We start from the raw sequence: 20,676 nt of genomic DNA on the forward strand, positions 1-20,676 counted from the left end.
TTTGGTGAATGAGAAAAATTTCTTTAATGGTGAGAGCTATTAACATCTGTTATACAAGGCTTGAAGCAGGGGATGACTTAACAGCCCTTAGGAGGAAAACTATATATTTAGTAATAAAGTAAGAAGGGCAAATATATGAATTAGTAATAATGAAGAATCAACCCAATAATATCAGATAGAAGATTTTATGTTTAGACAAAATAAGGCCTGGAGACTCATGATGAGTTAAGAAGGCAGGTTGACAGAATTCAATATTTGAGTAAACCCAGACAGGTAAGCTAAAGGTCCAGACATTGTTGCTAAATGTTCTTTTAAAACAATATAGTGAATACTAAAAGCAGCACAAAAAATGAAATTTCAAATATAAGCACAGACCAGCTAAAGATGGTTGCAGACTTTTTGGCTGACTTACATGCAGCCATGGGATCACTTGCAGCTGTTAGGGACACGGTCTTGTGAGCAGGAGCAGAAGCACTGTTTACTTTCTCTGCAAAGCTGGTCATTATTTCTCAGAACTAGACAGTCACAATATATATATGATGGAACAGTCCATTATATTTACAGTGTTATACTGGCCATTAGGCCCAAAACAGTGCAAAGGAGTTGGTCAAAAATTCACTCAAGCAAATGAATTGACAAAAAATAAAAATAAAACAAATGAGATGTTCAGGCAGTTGGATAACATCATCTCTTAACTCAAGTGCTCATTAAATCCAGTGGCTGCTGAGGACAAAGTCCAAGAAAGGAATCAAGTGAATAAGACAAGACCTGCATCCATCTAATTAAATACATACAACAAGTATTTAGTAATGATTAGTGGAGTGTGACTGTGTGCGTGTGTGTGTTTTGTCACTTTGTTGTTTATATTTTTTTTCTTTAGAATAAAATGTACTTACATGTAGTGTAGTTAATTTATATATCAATTAAGTAGTAAAAATAAAATGAGCAGTTTAGCAAATGTGATCTTGAGTACATATTGAAAAAATCAATGTAATACTTAAAGCAGATAATATGTATATGTACTGAATCATCTGAAAACATTAAACATGAAGAATTCAAATAAAAATAGAGTATAAGTATAAAAATAACAGTTCAGTTTATCTGTCAAAGAGATTGCACCAGCATGATTTAAAACATTGTACAATTGTACTGAATAATCTGAAGGTATTACACATGAATGGTTAAAAAGAAAATGTACTACAGCTTGTTTCTATTTTGCCTGTCACATAAACTGCATCGGCATGATTTAATGTGTTGCCTATCACTGTGTTGCTTAGAAATTAAGTTCAGAATAGTGTCAATTTCTAAATCACAGCATTATGCCCCATTAATGTTCATGTTTTTTAGTTAAGTGTGAAAGGAAGAAAAATACAGCCCAATATGCTTGCTTAAAGATAGACTTATAAAATAAAATTTAGAGAACTGTTAATCAGAAAAAAATGCAAAGTGGGGAAACATTAATGCAGACCTAATGTAAGGCATCAAAAGGTACTAGCCAGCATTTTTCATAAAGTTTATTTTCACATTCAGACAGATTCAGTAAGAACATTTCTATGAATAAAACAGAGAAAATAGCTATGGGATGCTTTAGTAATATGAGCCAGCCAGGCAGATATGCTTTCACAGTGGTGCAGCAAAGTTAAACACGGTGCAATATTTGCTCATGTCAGTGCAAAAATAAATGAAATATAGTAGTGGAGGCAGTTATTTATAAAACAAGCACCTTTAGATGTAATGAACTATCTGCCTTTTTCTACCTAAGAAGTATATGTAGGTGTAACTGCTTTGAACTACTGCTTTCTCTTGTAAAAGGAGTAGCTTTTTTCATGAGCAGGGAATGTTGCCAGCACACACACACACACACACACACACACACACACACACACACACACACACACACACACACACACACACACACACACTCATAATGCAGCATGCATAACTATGGACCATTTGGAGTCTCTCTAGTTCACAGCATGTCTTTGCGATATGGAAGTAAACGGCAAAACGGGTTCAGCCAGTGAAAACCCATACAAACAGAGAGAGGTCATACAAACTCTAACAGAAAAAGGCATCCCAGCAAGGAATGGGGAAGCAGGTGATGTGAGGTAGTAAGGCTAATTACTGTGTCTCCCTCCATGCAAACTATGTCCCCCCAACAATATGCATTATTATATAGGTGTATAATTACAGGAAAATGAAGATAATTCAGTGCTTATTAACTGCTCAGATAGCACTACAAAACTGCTGCAGAAGTTGCACATTTGCTTCAACAACAGTAGACTTCAACTGAATCAAATGACACAATTAATTCTTCAAATGGCACACACAAGCCTCTTGCACCTCTGATAATATTATAACAACAAACATTAAGCCTGGTATGGTAGAGATAACAGCTCAACTAGTAAGGGTTGTCATCAATTTTTGGTGAAAGCCTGTTTAAAAAAAAAAAAAGCTCCAGTACAAACAAAAAACATTGCAGAAATGCAGTTCAGGCTTGTTGGCTGTTGGTGAAGCACCCACCAAGAGGAGAAAACGCTGAGAGAAGAAAGGAGCCACTTTTGAGATTTTAAGTATTTTTCCTCTGTTTATTTGCTAAGTTTTTCTGCATAGCCGCCTATTTTGAGAATTTTCTGGCTTGTTAAATTTGATTTCTGCATTAGTAACTGTATTTAGAGCACAACCTAGAGCTGTTTACTGAATTTCCTGTTTGCACTTATTTTTAAAATCGTTTTTTTCTCAAAACTTGCATTTTATCTGTCTTTGGCCTAGCACTCTTGTGTGGGGTCATTTACTGCACTGTTATAACTTGTTGATGCTTGTGAACCTCTGCTATCTCTGAAAAAAAAACAAAAAAAATCTTGCTTTTTCCCACTTTTCTGAGATTTAAAAAAGTTCAGTTACAGGCTTGCTGTTCTTGAACTGTTTGTAAGTTTCTGTGAGGCCATTTTTGCTTGGGCTAAAGGAAAGTCTCTCTGTTGATCAGTGGCAGTGAAAAACATTGAGCAGCCTGCCTGCCCCTGTGGGAGTGGTTACTGACTTGAAACTGTAGTTTTATTGGCCATTTGGGTCAATTCCAAAACTCCTTCATCTTCCTCTCTTAAAACCTGGTTGCCTCGTGGTTTTGGCATCTTTTCAGGCTTGTTGGCTGTTGGTGAAGCACCCACCAAGAGGAGAAAACACTGAGAGAAGAAAGGAGCCACTTTTGAGATTTTAAGTATTTTTCCTCTGTTTATTTGCTAAGTTTTTCTGCATAGCCGCCTATTTTGAGCATTTTCTGGCTTGTTAAATTTGATTTCTGCATTAGTAACTGTATTTAGAGCACAACCTAGAGCTGTTTACTGAATTTCCTACTTGCACTTATTTTTAAAATTGTTTTTTTCTCAAAACTTGCATTTTATCTGTCTTTGGCCTAGCACTCTTGTGTGGGGTCATTTACAGCACTGTTATAACTTGTTGATACTTGTGAACCTCTGCTATCTCTGAAAAAACAAAAAAAGAAAAAAAAATCTTGCTTTTTTCACACTTTTCTGAGATTTAAAAAAGTTCAGTTACAGGCTTGCTGTTCTTGAACTGTTTGTAAGTTTCTGTAAGGCCATTTTTTGCTTGGGCTAAAGGAAAGTCTCTCTGTTGATCAGTGGCAGTGAAAAACATTGGGCAGCCTGCCTGCCCCTGTGGGAGTGGTTACTGACTTGAAACTGTAGTTTTATTGGCCATTTTGGATCAATTCCAAAACTCCTTCATCTTCCTCTCTTAAAACCCTCTTTTGCGCGGTTTTGCGCATTTTTGTGCATAGTGCAACAACGGGCAGCGCCGCCTAATTGGGTTTAAACTATTCCTGGCTCCACAAAGTCTACTCTTCACTTTTTCCCGTAGAACTGCTCTATCTCTCAGTTTAAACACCATATTCTCATTCTAAGGCCCTTCACTGATCCAATTAAGAAATCCTACAAGTTAACACTATTAAACCATAAGTACTACTTACTCTTATACTCTCTGTGATTACCCTGTCCTCTATTGGTCCGTCTTAAATTCAGTTTCCCTATTACTCTAGCATGTCCAAAGATCAGTCAATGGTTTCCTCTCCAGTCCAGCTGGTGAATCTGGGAATTTTGAGGCAATGTTACAACTGTCTCATGTACACGGACAACCCTCTCCTCCTCCAAACAGGTTCAAATATATGTGAGAGATGCAACTATTTAGCCAAACTGGAGGCTGAGCTCTCTCATCTCAAAACTGGTGTAACCAGTCAGGAGGAGAAGGTAACCTCACACAACACAATTCCAGTATCACATAGTCCCACCACATCAGTGAACCAAACACATAAATACACAAAAACATACTGGAGGCTCTAAATAAAAATCTACCTAAGCAACAGAGACCTCCAAAGCAGACATCCAAGCAAACGCTACCTCAAAACAAAACACACACAATACATAACCCACAAAGTCAGTGTGCCAAGCAGCCACAGCCCTTAAGGCTGAATAACACACCTGATACTCTTGTTATAGGTGACTCTATTGTCAGACACACTGACGTCCGCTCACCAGGCTGAATAAAGAGAAGGTCACTGTGAGCTGCCTGTCGGGTGCTAGGATCCGACACATAACGCAAGCACTCAGGTCACTCCAAAACAAATACAAATATGACTCAGTCATTGTACATGCTGGTGTGAATGACCTGAGACGTACCTCCCTGGACTACATGAAAAGAGACATAGAGGAGCTCTCTGATCATGTAGCCCAGGCTGGTATGACCCTGACCTTGAGCAGCATCTTACCCTCACCTAGAATTATGCCACAGTACAAAGACAAAATGATCGATTTTAACAACTGGCTAAAATTTTGGTGTCATTCAAAGGGGATCCAGTGTCTGTCAGCCTGGGATGACATGCTCGACAAGCCACGTTGCTTCTCTAGGGATGGCTTGTACCTGTCACCACTGGGCTTTCGGATATTGGCAAAGGCTCTTGCCACCCCCATAGTGCCTCTTTTAGGCAAGGCTCAAAAGTCAAACCCACCCCCATAGACAGCACAAGGAACAAGAAACTAAGGGTAATGCTGCTAAACGCCAGAAGTCTTAACCTCAAGATGCACGCACTCGAAGCTCTCCTCAGTATGGAGAACATCGATATCTGTGCAGTGACAGAAACCTGGTTCAAGGCTCCAGAGAGCACCCCAGCACTACCAGGCTATACCTCATATCATGCTTTTCGGCCCCAAAACCCAGACCGAACCACAAAAGGAGGGGGAGTTTCCATATTTATCAGGGATATCCACACCTCAAGGTTAGTGGCATTGCACGAAGTATCGGAGACCATCCATGTGCAACTAACAGTGGGCAAGACTGCTTTTCAGTTCATAGCATCCTACAGACCACCCTCTCAAAGTCAGGAATCCCACTCGGCTTTCCTGAAAACATTGGAGAACATGAAGATCTCTCCAAACACCATTATATTGGGTGACTTCAACTACCCAAACATTGACTGGGAGCACTACTCAAGCCCCAGCACCTTAGCCCAAAGATTCCTGGAAATTATAAACTCAAATGCTATGGAACAACTAGTCACCACTCCCACAAGAGGGGACAACATACTAGACCTGATCATTACCAACATGGGGACTCTATGCTCCACACCAGAAGTATATCCCTCATTGGTAAGATCAGACCATAAATTAATTTCACTGGATGTCCACATCCCGACCCCACCCCCAGCCCAGAAAATCATAGTGAAAAACTTCTCAAAAGCGAACTTCTCACTTTTCAAAATCAAAGTGGAATCCTTCAAGGCCCCAGGGCCAGTGGAAACTATGGCCCAAACTGCAGAATCCTATATAAATGCATTCTACGGACATCTCCAGGAATGCATGGATCATGCTATCCCAAACAAAACCAAGACCCAATCATCCAAAGGCAGGCATCCAGTCTGGTGGACCCCTGCCATAAATAAACTGTACAACAGAAGGAGGAAGCTACTACATGATAGAGCAAAATCCCTAATAGGGAAGGCATCTCTGATCAGTACTAGCAAAAAATTACGATCCCTCATAAAATCCTCCAAGGCCAGCTTCGAGAGAAAAATTGCACAGGACACCAAAGACAATCATAAGGCTTTTTTCAGTTATGTTAGAAACCTGGGATGCAACTCCCAGACTTGTTCTGAGTTGATTCTAAACGACAAAAAATACACTGAACCCACAGACATCGCCAATATCCTGGCAGACAGGTTCAGTGCAAACTTCTCCCCCCCAAAAGAGCAAGTATCTATCCCGGCAGAGGGCTGCCTCCCAAACATCTCAGATGCTCAGGTGAAGGCTGCCCTCTCCAAAACAAAAAACACTGCTTCCATGGGACCAGATGGCATCCCAGGTTGCGTCCTACATGAACTACAAAAGGAACTAATCCCTCAAATAAAACAGCTATACAATCTCAGCCTCACTACAGGATATGTGCCCACAGAATGGCGTACAGCAACAGTGGTCCCACTCCACAAAGGTGGAGCCTCTACGGACCCAGGAAACTATCGCCCCATAAGCCTGACTAGCTTAGTCTGCAAGGCTATGGAGAGGATCATCATGGAGCTCATAAACAAAGACATTGGGGACCTACAGACACTAGATCCTACCCAGTTCGGCTTTGTCAAGGGCAGATCCTGCCTTTTGAACCTGGTTGACTTCTTTGAAACAGTCACCAAAGCCATAGATGAAGGGAAGGTAGTCCACACAACCTATCTGGACCTTGCAAAGGCATTTGACACAATACCCCACTCGGGCATCATAGATAAGCTATCCAGCTTAAATATAAACCCCTATGTCACAATATGGGTCGCAAACTGGCTCAAAGACAGAACCTCTGAGTGAGAGTTGCTGGAGCCATGTCAGACTCGAAACCGGTCACAAGTGGCGTCCCACAGGGTTCTGTCCTGGGACCACTCTTGTTCGGTATATACTTTTCCGAGGTACAGGTAAACGTGGGAGGACTATGGCTCACCAAGTTCACAGACGACTGCAAACTGGGTGCCATAATCAACTCTCCAGCTGACACAAACATCCTTCAAAAAGGTCTCACAGAGACAGATAACTGGTGCCAGTGCCATTGTTTAAAGCTAAATGCCAAAAAATGTATAGTCATACCCTTTGGCAAAAACAATGTGCCCACAAATTACCACATGGGCGGAAACCCATTAAGTACAGAGAAAGTTATTAGGGACCTGGGGACCCAAGTTGATAGCAATCTCTCCTTTGAAAACCACATTGCCAAAGTGGTTAGAAAGACCTTCTACATAGCCCACCTCATCACGAAGGGTTTCACATCTAGATCAAGGGAGGTAATCGTGCCCCTTTATTCATCCCTCATCAGGCCCATCATAGAATACAATGCCCCATTTGGGATGTACCTTACCCGACACCTGCAGCAATTAGAAAGACCCCAAAAGTATCTCACCAAGAGGATCAAGGGTCTCAAACAGATGCCATATGCTGCTCGGTTAAAAAAACTCCAGCTCTACTCAGTTGCATACCGCCTACTTCGAGGCGATCTATGCCTGACATACAAAGCTATGTCAAATCCAGAATTAATGGACATGCTCCACCTCAGTAAATCTAAATCCCTTAGAGCCACATGCTCGAGGGACTTGAACCTCAGCACAGAAATAAATAGAACTTGCTGGAGAGACATGTTCATAACCCAGAGGCTCCCTTCACTCTGGAATAGAATTCCAGTTCATGTGAGGCAGAGCACCTCACTGAATCTCTTCAAGAAGAATCTCGATAAGTGGATGGGGGATCGTAGGTTTGTCCCAGGGATTACTCCCGTGTCACTATTAGACAGAGGCACAGTAAACTAAACCTTAAAAAGGGCACAGTATACTCAAATCAAGGGGTGGCGTAAGCCATACAGAATTGGGCTAGGCTTATAATTGCCCCAGGGCAGATAGCCTAGTATGAACCTATGAACCTATCTAACAATATCAAAATTGCACTCCAAAATAATGTCTATAAAAATGGCAAATAGAATACAATAAGTAGTTTGAAGAGGGAACCCCCCCCTGCACCCCAATGTAAATCTGTTATGTATACTAACTCAGTTTGCATAAATTTGGAGAAAGGGGAAAATATGCTGTCACAAAAGGAAATACTGACAGCCCAGATATCTGGAATTTTGTAAATAATTCTATGTCATTTGTGAATATTGATATGATTCATACAGAAGTGTGTGTGTAAAGTTGTGAAGTACTGAGCAAAAATGTAACACAGCATGCCTTGCCAGCTTAGAATAGAAATGTATATAAACTATTATAATTGTGTAAATGTATATGTTTTAACAATTGAAACTAGAACATAGTTGTGTCCTAGTTGCCTGTTGCACATTTTTGTTGCATGTTGTGAGAGAACGATACCGTCAGTTTTACTTTTTTTTATGGGGCTGCTATCAGCCATTTGGGATAGAGTGGCATTTGCATCCATGTTAACTATTGCCTGCCTGGAGGTGGCCTTACCGAAGTTATAACTGCTGTCTGAATTAATTTTGGCCTGTCAGACATCACTCATTATTTCTGTAGTAGTATGTAGTACTTCTGCTCTGCTCCTTTGTCCACCCCTTGTTACAGAGCTGTGCCACAACAACTGTTAACAATTAGTTCCAGCTGGAGTGTTATGATGTACACCTGAACTTTTTGCGGTCTGCTGAAATACAAGCCTGCACCAGACTGAGTTGTGCTACTGTTTTCTATCTGTGCATATTTCAAATGTTTACATGCAGTTATTAGTATTTTTATTTAAAGTATGTATGCACCCTAAGTTCAAAAGTTTTCAGACACTGTGGGATTGAGAGTTTTCATAACTTCAATTGTGCTACGTATAAATAATTTGGTTTGAAATTTGAAACACTTTTTATTGGACTTTTCCCTGATGTGACAAGACATTGGCTGCTGGTTAAGTTTTATAGTTTGTTACTCTTTCTGAATAAATATATTTTAGATTTTTTTTCTTAGAATACCACGCTGCACTCAAGTTTAGAGATGGGTTAGTATTTGGAATAGTAAACTTTCAAAATATGAAATGTGGTGACATTAGCTCTGTTTATTTTATTAAACATAGGGTTTTGTTTATTTAGTAGTTGTTGCCTGACCCTGTTGAAGGTGAAGCTCCAGTAGGTGCATTGTAAAACCCATCTTGGCCAAATCAAGGTATTGATTGCTTCACCTCTGTGTTCCAGCTTCTGCCCATATGCAGTTGGTTAAATAGGAAATGGCAAATAGAATATTTTGCAGTACTTATCAGGAGAATTATGTTGTGCTGTTTGCATTGTTGTCACATCTTCAAGGAGTGCTGATTTTTGCTGCTGATCTACCTTAATTGATAAGGAAGTCCCAAACATAAATATTTTTTTTGGAGAGTGGCTAGCATTACAAATCATAGAGTGTCAGACCAAAGAGGGGGAGTTGCTGTTGTTATTAACTTTTTTTAATTTTATTTATTTATTTTACATTTGTTGACCAGGCTAGACTGGCTGAATACATGTCCATTTTCAGCAGAGGCCCGAGGAGAAAAGCTCCACTATATACTAATAAATAAAACAGCACATTAAGAGACTAAAATGTAAGTAACTACAGAACTATTATCGTAAAAACTCCACCACAGTGTTGGAAAGGAAGGCACGAGTACCAAGGCACAAAAGTTGTAAAATTATTCAAAAAATGTGAAGACTGAGCGCTTTCACCAGCAACCTGGTATCATCAGAGTCATAAATCACAATCAAAACAATCACAATTATATACACTCCCACTTTACCTACAAGCTAATTGATGAATTACTTAATTGATGAATATAAATTGATAACGTGCTGCTGCACTTTTCATAGATATCTTTGACTACATTCTCACATAAAATTGTTGCCTAATTACAAACAAATCTAAATGCCTAAATACAAAAATACAAAAAAAATACATATAAAAATATATATGATAAAATAAAAAATAATGAAATTAAATCACACTTGCTCTATACTTTAACTGAGGTTTTAAAGAGATGTGTTCATTTAATCCTGGATACCTCGTAGCATTTAGTCTAATCTGCCATTCCATTTCTAGTAATGCTACCTTATTATTAATGTCACAGTTTATATGAGGCATCACCCTATCTATGATAAAAAATAGAAATTTATTGAAGTTGTCACATGTTTTAGTATGCAAATATAAAGCATTATGTTCATCCTTCCTTTTTATACACCTATTATGGTCCCCAATTCTATCTCTCAATTTTCGGGTAGTCATACCAATGTAATAAGCTTCACATGCCATGCATGACACAATATATACACAGTTCTTCGTGTTGCAGTTACATAACCCTGGACTTGCAATAGTGCGCCTGTAACCAGCCACACATATATAAGATCCCACTGCTATAAATCTACATCCTGTACATTTACCACATTTACTCATACGGGACCTTGTGTACCTTGTGTTTTCCCTTTCAAAAATATTTTTTACATTGTTACCCCTACCGAAAACTATGTTAGGGCTGTTACCCAAGGATTTTTTGGTCTGCCTACTTAAACAATAATCCCAAATACTCTTTAAACTAGTACATAGTTCAGTAGCCTTATCATTGTATTTTAATACAAACTTAGGCCCACTCTTCTGTATATTGGTGTCTCTGTCCCAACTAACCAAAGATGTCATGTTACTGTTACTTTGTAATATTGGAATATACAAAGTTTTTCTCTTCTTATAGATTTCTTTCTTGATTTTCAGCAGTAATGTTAAAGGGTAACCCCTGTCAAGGAACAAACCAATCAAGTTGTATATTTCCTTTTTAAAGATCTCGTCGTTGCTAACAAGTCTAGACAAATGGACCATCTGTCCTTTTACCACCCCTTTTCTTTGATGAAAAGGATGGCAACTCGTATAGTGTAACATAGAATTGGAGTAGCTGGGTTTCCTGTAGATGTTACTAACTAAGCTCCCATCCATTTTGAATATAGAAATGTCCAAGTAATTTGTAGCCTTCGTGTTCCAAGAATAGGTGAACTTGAGAAATTTAGTGGTACCATTAATATAAGACATAAACTCTACCACACTATCCTCGTCAACCTTCCACAAGATTAAGTACAGTAGGAATCAAAATACAAGGTTTAAACAGAAGATGAGATAACAGGTTGCAGTAATATATCTAGTGTAAATGAGAAAGTGACATCATAGGAATAGTAATATCCATGTGGATGCCAGGAGAGCTGCAGAGGAGGAGTAGTAACAATGAGAGAGACAAGTAGAAAAGATGGATGTATAGCAACAGGCAAAGGAGGGAACTATAATGGAAGTTGGATGCTGGGGTCAGTCAGGATTTGAGCAAGGGCAAATCCAGTGAGATTTGAAATAGTTCTTTAATTGTTTTTTAAAAAGTTGTGATGAGACTAAAGTAGTCAGTTCAATGGAAAGTTTATTCCAGTACGAGCCAACATTTTTGAACAAGGAGTCTTGTTTTTAATTACTTCTTACTTTGAGGCAGAAATCTGTTTTCTTAGTAGATTAATAGATATTTTAATGAAGTGTTGTATTGGTCGCATTCAGGGTGGATTAACATTGTCTTCTGCAAGTAGTTTTCATTTAAGCATATTGCAAAGTAACTCCCAAAGAGACAGTGTTCTTGTCACTACAGGATGTTTACTAAGGTGAGAGTATGCAAAGAACTACATATATAACGTTATCATGGAGAACATAACATTTACTACAGGTTTAAAAAGACATGGCTTACTAATTTACAGATATGCAGAGAGACATGCACAGTATATTTAACTGTTATGTTCTGGTGTGTATGCATTTTCATTATATGCTGGAGTCTTTATTGCTGCTTATCAAGAAAAGGTGTTTTCTAGACTCTAAAGGTTAGAAAGAGGTGTTTTATACACTTCAAGGATTGTGACAAGTTATGAGCAGTTTACAAATCATAAAGCATTATCTTCTTCCCCTGTCATACTGTATTTTTATTTAATTGTTTTATCAATTAACATTATGTAATGTGCATTCAGTTATAGAATAGTATAGTAAATTCACAGAGAGCCATTGTTTTGGTTTCTGTTACATGATGTACTTTCCTTTTTCTGAATCCACATAAAGGTCAGATTTTTTTTTTTTATTTTACATTTCTTTACCGGGGAGGTCCAACTTGACAAAGCTCTCCATTTTCAGCAGAGGTCCAGGGAGAAAAGCTCCAGAACAATTGCTAACATACTATACCTAAGATATTTACGTGAGCATTCTGGTTTACAAAGTTATAAAATATAGCAGATATATGATTGCATAAAATATTTACATAAGCATAATGGTTTAGACATACAATTAAAAGTATAGTAGGTAGTAACATATGATTGTTCATACAATATGTTTAGTAGAGATAATGTTGAAGATGTAGTACAAATAAGACAAGAAAGGAAAAACTAAAAAACACTAGCCAGATTGTCAAAGCAGGAGAATATAGACAAGTTCATGTGAAGTTCATTGACATTTTAAGGGAAACTGTGAATACTGTGCATAAAACACATATTCCTATCCAGAATTCATACCTCAGTCTCAACCTCTTAGAGCAAAAAATGTGGACAAAGATTAAAGTGATGGGGGAACAAGTAGGGACAGATTTTATATATTGCTCTTACAAACTTAGAAAGGTGATAGAATAATAGGTTTTGCATTAGCATGAAATTTCTGAAGAATGTGGACTCTTCAACTCAAATGTTTATCATTATTTAATGACTTCAATCCTCAGCTATTTGCCAGAAAAGTACAGATTTTAGGAAGAACACACAAAAGATATATGAGGCAAAAATCTGGACATTCTGCGAAAATCTGTTCAGTTGAGAGTTATAATGGTGCTTACTGCAGTATTAAGTTTTCTTTGCATAAGCATGTACAAAAGCAAAAATCAACTAGTTTTATGTATTTATTTTTTGTTGTTGTCCAGGTTAGCATGATGCACATGTTAATCATTGGTGTAGCTGAAACACATCAGAAAATATTTTTTTTTAATCCCACACCTGACACTTTTTTTTTTGTTTGTTTTTGTTCAGTAACATCATTGATAGAAACTCTGCAAGATATTGACTACAAAGGTAGTAGTAGCCCATCGGATTCTTTAGGTTGTCTTACTACTTCAAAGCCAATGAATCAGACAAGAAGTGAGCATTCAGATATAGAAGCAATATGATATAGTTCATTACTGATGGCAATTTGTTTTAAGAATTCTTCACACTGTAGGTTTTGCATCATTTTAAGATGCAGATAAAATAAGTTGAACTGAGCAGTGTTAATGGTGGAAAAGCGAGACGTCAGTGAAGAAACTAATGAGTCAAGATATGGAATATAAATACTTGTTCTGTAATAACTCTCAAAATCCACGCCTACTGTATTTGCTTGGTGTGTCGACTGCAAATCCTTGGCAACACTAACTCAATACTAAATTTATCTGCTAGTGATCTTGCCTTACTGAGAATGTCATTCCTAAAGTGTTCTTCAGCATGGTTGTGGTGCTCCTTGAATATTTCAATGAGTCTGTTGATGTGTTGTTGAGCCTCTACTATATCAAGTTGAACAGACTGAAACATCTGGGCAACAGGCTCAAGAACTGATGAGTAATTTGCAATAATGAAGAGAAAAATAAGAAATGTGCATGAAGAGCAAGCGCTGAGTAACATATGTGCATTTTGTCTGGTTTCACCAGTAGTGCTCTTCTGAAGATCAGCCAGGCAGTCAAATATTTTCTCAAAGATTTGACTAAACATACAAATGGATTTATATTTCTCAGTCCATCATGTCACATACAGAAGAGGTATATTTGGTGCCAATGCTCGTCATTTTGGACTGTCATAGAAAAAATAACCTTCTTGATAACACTAACAGCACTATGTATTTCAGGAACATCATTTAGATAATTGACTACAAGGTTTAGTCTGTGAGATGCGCAGTGGATAAAGGCTGTTTTTGGATACTTTTCACGAATCTTTGCCTGGCCACCATTCTGGATGCTTGCCATTATGGAGCAGCCATCATAGCCTGTCTGAGTAATTTTTACAGGTCTAGACCGCACTTTATGCATTCACTGACAATGACTTTGATACAGACTGCGCATCTCTCATAACAATGGGAACAAAAACCGCAAACTCTTCTCGAATACAATCATCATCAACAACAAACCAAATGCCCATTGACAACTGCTCAATGTCTGAGATAATTGCAGTTTCATCTGCCAATACACTAAATCCAACTGCCCTGTTTGCTGCACAAACAATCTCCTTTCGAAGTACATGTTCGTATTCTGCCAACAGCTCATTTTGCACCCTATGGGATGTGTACCAAGCATTTCCTGCAGCTGTTTCACTGTGCTGTTTCAGTATTGTGTCACCAGCTTCAATATGAAAATCTAACAAGTAACACAAATTTCCACAAGAGCCTTCTTTTCCACAAAGAGGAATGTCATGGGTTGCACAGTAAATAATGGTAGACACAATTGGTTCCAATTTATTTTGGTTCTCTGCAATTTGTTTTGCTACTGCTGCATCTAGCTGTGGAATAACAGCTGTTTCTGGCTTCTGTCATGTTCATGTATGAGAAAAATTGGAAGCATCTTCAGTAGAACCTTTGTGCCATGATGATTGCATGTGATTTCTTGCAAGACTCATTGAAGGCATTATATTTTGTGCACACACTAGTGATGAAGCTGCCTTGCAACCCATGGTGAAGTGACTGTGGAAATAATACACAAGTTAAGCAGAGTGGGCCTTTCAAGAGAGGAGAATATGCAAGCAACTGTGAGTACTGAGACAACCAACTATATCTGAATATAGTTGGTTAATAATTAATGACATGCATTTCAGTTTCAGACTTCATATCATTCAGAAAATTAATTCTAACACAAATCTTTTTATTCTAGCAACTTTCTAATGTGTCCCTAGTTTTGGGCCTTTATCCCCAACATTATAACAGGCTTTGTCCAGATTTCTTGTGTAAACAGATTGAGAGGTATGGTGTGTATGTGTGTCTGTATGTATGTATAAGAAGGAGGAAGCATACCCCTCAGCTGTCCAGGTTTTTGGAGAATGTCCAGATTTTGTCCCATATTTCTCCTAAAAAGCATTTGCTGCTTCACAGTAAGACATTGTCCTGTTCGATTCTCAATTAGGGCGTTTTCTGTGTGGAGACATGCGTGAATGGGCGTACCTTCGTTGAAGGTTATGCGTCAGGGCTGGCAACTCGGCACGTAAAAATCTACTGCCAATCATTAGCGGAATGGAGTTCCGCTGTGATGACCCCAAACCGGGAAAAGCCAAAAGACACAACAAAAATTCCTCCTAAAAATCATTGAAGTTGCTAAATAATGACAGACATTTTAGTTTTAGATGTCATAACCTTTAGAAAAATGCATACTAACATAAATCCTGTTATTCTAGCAATGTTCTAAGTTCATGTGAGCAATATTTATAATCTGCTTCTATTTACTTTAGGCTTTGTCCAGATTTCTTGCACTTAGAGGTTGAGGTGTGTGTTAGAGAGAGTGAAATGCCCTACAGTTAGCAGGTGGAATTTATTTTCAAGTGCATTTTCAAGGAATTGTGAGCTTCAAGGGAAGAGAGTTTTACTGCTGCTAACGCTAAACCTGCTTAAAATGTGCAACTGTTTTGTGTAGCAAACAGTATTACTACTGTGGTATAGAATTTTTAAAGCGGCACAGCAGGTAGCATACTTGCATCTTGATACAGAGGGCTATAGGTTCTACTCCCACAACATGTAGATTTGTATTTTAAGGGGGTGTATGTCCTCCTTTGGATGAGATGCCTAATAACTATGAACTTCTTTTTCAGCTTGCCACCCATTCCCTATTGCAATATACCAGCTTACCATTTTTTAATATAATGTAGGCAATTTATTTTGAAGGGCAGCAGGCAGTGAATTTGTAGATGAAACACTAAAATATAAAGTTGTTTTCTAGCAACAACCTCTTCACTGGTTTCAGATCTCTTTAATGTGGAATTATTCAGATGAGTTTTACTTCTGCAAAGCTTCTGCATATTGATTGATACTGGTGGATTGTATGACAGAAGTTTGAGTAGAGTGGCCCTTTATGGTTGAAATGTTCTGAACTGGGCAGGTTGTCATTATTGGTTCATATGATTTGTTTCATTGCTTAAAGGAAAAATGTTCAGAACTATAAATTTAAAACACACTCTAACAAGTGGTGCTGTATTATACAAGGGATATAATTAAATTATTATATAGTATAATTAATACAGTCAGGAAGGTGAATGAAATAACTTTTGTGTGGTTCTAAAAATGTGTGCAAGGAGCCTATTATTTGAAAACAGCCCAAAGGTAAACTTACTTTGCCACTGGCCAGATGCATTTTCTTTGAATGTGGGTTTCAATGTTGTTTCAGTGAATGTGGGTTTCAAAGGTAGAGAAGTTTTAATGCTAAGTCTCTTTTCATTGTAAGACTATTGCTTTGTTTAGGTTTAGTAAATGTCTATCAGTGTTTGTGCTATAAAATTTGAAATAAAAGTTGTAAATGAAATCCAAATATCTGTAATCATTTTAGAAGTAAAGCATAAAACAGTATGCACACTGAGAGATTTGAACAGTTGTTATTGTGTCTTTTGGCTTTTCCCGGTCAGGGGTCACCACAGCGGAACTCCAGTCTGCTAATGTGTCTATGACAAATGGCTAAAAATAGCCAAGTATTGGGACACTGGAATGGCTGCGTGGGCAGGGGTGGGGGTAGGGCTGCATGGACGGGGGCAGCAGAGGGGGTGGGGCTGTGTGGGCGGGGCTTGGGTTTGCACCCCCCTGAAAAAAATCCTGCGGGCTCCCTTGATATTATTAGTTAAATTCAGTTCCAACTTCTCCCTGCCCACACCGCCAGGTAAACAATCTCTTTGTCATTTTTCCACTCAACAACTTGCGCTAGACAAAATTATTCTGCTCAGTCTTATCATGCTCTAACAAATAGATGGTTTAAAATTATTCAGCCACATGGTCAGCCTGGATTGAATGGTTTATACACAAAATTCATACGTGTTTGCGACACCTTCATTACTGCACCAGTACAATATATAATTTATTTATCCTAGCAGGCCAGTCTGGTATATTCAATGAACTATAGCAAACTGCACTTATAATCTTCAACAAATGTAAACAATCTTAAAACCCAGATAGTTTTAGGCCTATGTCAGTCCTGTCTGCATTGTCCCTCTTATTAGAAAAAGGTTGTTTTCATCCAACTTCATCATCAGGTACATTGGCCAACACTATCATCTATGTAAACAACAACAGTGATTTCATAAGGACAGCTGCACTGACAATGTCTTTAAGGCATTTACAAACAACATGTATAACTGCACAAACAAAGTAGAAATTAGTTTCACTTTCAAAGACTTAACAAAAATCTTTGACAAAGTCTCATATAATTATGAATAACTCATCAAACATCATCTGATCATATGACTTTCTCCTTTTTGCATATAATTTAATCCTTTAAACATTTAGTCATAACTACATCTCTATACGGCAATTTCTCATGTAAAATGTATACATATTTATACATATGGTCAAATGCACTACAACAAATGACTATGATAAAATCAAATTAATGCTACTTGATACAAAAGCATGAAAAAATTGCATCAAATTGCCTCATCCATTTGCTTTTGGAGCCTCTCTTGAAAACATCTCCCACTACAAATAGCATGAGGTCAGGGTTGACCAGTCAATAAACTTTAAGGTCCACATCAAACAAACTATATCATGCCTCTCAACTATCCAGATTTTCAAAGAATGTTCTGATTTTTGTCTCATATTTTAGTATGTTGCTCCTGCAATTTGTGGTTTTCTGGGCAATCCCTGTGGTTTGAAGTCACTAAATAATGTCATATACTTGCCTTTAAGACTATATCCTTCAGAAAATTCATGCTAACACAAAACATGTTATCCACGTAACTTTGTAAATGTATAAGATTATTTTAGGCTTTGTCTAGACTTCTAGCACTAAGAGGTTGAGAGGTATGAACTGTGTGCAGATTCCAAGTATTGCATAAAGCTTGCTCTTCATTTCACTAACAGTTAACAATAGACAACAAATTGTTAATGGCAAAGAGTGCATTAACAATCACCTTATAGTGCTCCAGATCTGCTGTTTATAAAAGCAGATGACAATTAATTTCAAACTTGCCTTAACAAAGAATTTCAGTTTATGTCTATTTTCCCAAGACATAAAACCTCTTCATTATCTTCAAAAAATACATTTCAAATACATTTTAAACAACCAGTATTGATCTATAAACCAATACACCATAATTTCTGCACAGCTCATTGTTCACCTTTTACTACCAAAACTTCATATCATTTCATTCAGGCCATCTCTACTGTCACAATCTACATTAACAGCACCATCCCATCCATTAAAAATTGTATCCATTACCTTCTGTATCACCACCCCCAAAACTATGGAACTCACCCTCTGACTCATTCTACCAAATCTTAAAGGCTTCAGAAAAGCATTGTCCTCCAAAAGAAACTACAAACTGTTTGATGTAATATCCTGTACCTGAACTTTCCTTTACAGATAAAATGTACCAAGACCTTCTCAGAAACATATACTGTATAGCTATACAACAGCAGAAACAGAACAAAAATTTTAATGAATCCGCACAACGTAATACAATTTTTTTCAATGAATCCACACAACATACATACAAATTACAATGATGTAGATAAGCTGCAGAAACATCAAGATTCCATATGGTACAAACTGTTGTATTCTTGAAAAACTTTTACTTTTCAATTAAGACTTTAATTTGCAGGCAATGATTGTTTACATTTATTATTTGTGCTCTAACTTGCTTTTTAGCAAGTTTTTTTTTTTTTTGCTCAATTTTGTTTCCACTGTTGCTTGATCATTCTCATGGTCAAGCAACCTATTCATTCCCCACCACTTAGGGTTGACCAAAATGGGTTGTCATTCAGACAGCCATCAAGAGTGGTTTGACCTTGTTTTATATATCTGCAGCTCTATCCCACACTTATAATCAGCAAAGCCCTGGGGAGGGGACGTGCTATAGGCTGACAGTGAAGGGCATCCTCTCACATCCACCCAGCAGCACTGACCATTCCCTCAGAATACAACTTGTGCTAGACACAATGTATCCCAATATCTCCACCAAGGAAACTGCACCATCCAGTGTACCCCTGAGTGGCTGTATTGCTTTCCACCCCCTCCAGGAAAGGCATGCGGGTGACACCCTTCACTCCTCTCCCTCTCTGGATGACTCCTCCATTGCCAGAACCTCTAATTGAATCCCGAATACCTGGGTCATAGTCAAGGCTCTATCCCTCTATGTCACAGAGCTAGGTTCAACTTACTTTTTAGAAGTATTAATTTAATGTACAATGCTTTGTTGTGTTACTCCATGATATGTTATGCAAATTAGTTCTACTCCCTAATATCCTTCTTGAAGGGCTAATACAGACAAATGACAAGTGCCAGAACCAAGGTTTAAAACCAAATGCCAGTAAAGGGCAAACTATTGCCCTTTGGGAAGTTGGCTACACCAGGAAATTATACTACTTCATTGATGATGCACCCCTAAGAGTAGACCCAGTAGTCAGGTAATTGGGGGTGTATGTAGACAATAAGCTGGCTTTTGACAACATTTGTTTAAGGTAGTATATAAATCATTATATGTTGCTCAATTTATAAGCAAGTGTATGGCATCTAGGTATGAATAAGTCATTATTCCACTGTATTCATACTTCATCAGGCTTATCATTGGATACAATGCCCACTTTGGTATTTGCCTGACAAGGATCATGCAGCAGCCTGAATGTTCATAGAGGTTCCTCACAAAAAAGAATACAGGCCATTAACAACATGTCCTATGCAGATCACCTCAAAGCCATGTCTCTACTCTCTGTCACCTACTGACTGTTAAGGGGTGATCTATATTTGGCATACAAGGCATCACTAGATTCCCATGCTGATGGACTTCTTGCATCTCTGCAAAACAAATAGCATCAGAACTACCCAGTACAGGGACTTAAAAGTTGCTTGTGACATAAATAGGACATGTTGGTGGACAGGTACATCTCTCAAAGAATTTCCCTTCTCTGGAACAGGCTTCTAATCCATGTGAAGCAGCATTCTTCCCTGACCCTATTCAAGTGTGACCTTGTCAAATGAATTGGAAAGCATAAATTCACCCCCTGTCTCGCCCCTATGTCTCTAATGGACAGAAGCAGCTTGTAACTGGTTGACTACCCATGCCCTAACTTACATATACCCATTAAAATAACATCTAGGCACCAAAACTTGTTGGATACATTTAGAATGCATGGCTACCCTTATAAAGACCCCTGTGGTCATTAGTCTAGTATACATCTATGAACATGAGATAGTAGCTGAAAGTGGACCTGTAAGGCGCAGCCACAAACCTTAAAAATGAATGAAAAAACTGCCTGCTTTCATAATACAACAATCTCTGTTCATAAGGACAGCTCACAAATTATATAGTTTCTTTAGCATGCGTTCACTACTGAGGTCTGACAAGTGTGAATTAGCTATGACACCTTTCTGGCATTAAGCCACTGAATGACATCAAGGATTATACTACTTTATCAAACTATAATTTTGATTTCATATT

The sequence above is a fragment of the Protopterus annectens genome, chromosome 3.part0 (assembly GCF_019279795.1).
Source record: "Protopterus annectens isolate FY-2018-M chromosome 3.part0, PAN1.0, whole genome shotgun sequence".
NCBI lineage: Eukaryota > Metazoa > Chordata > Ceratodontiformes > Protopteridae > Protopterus > Protopterus annectens.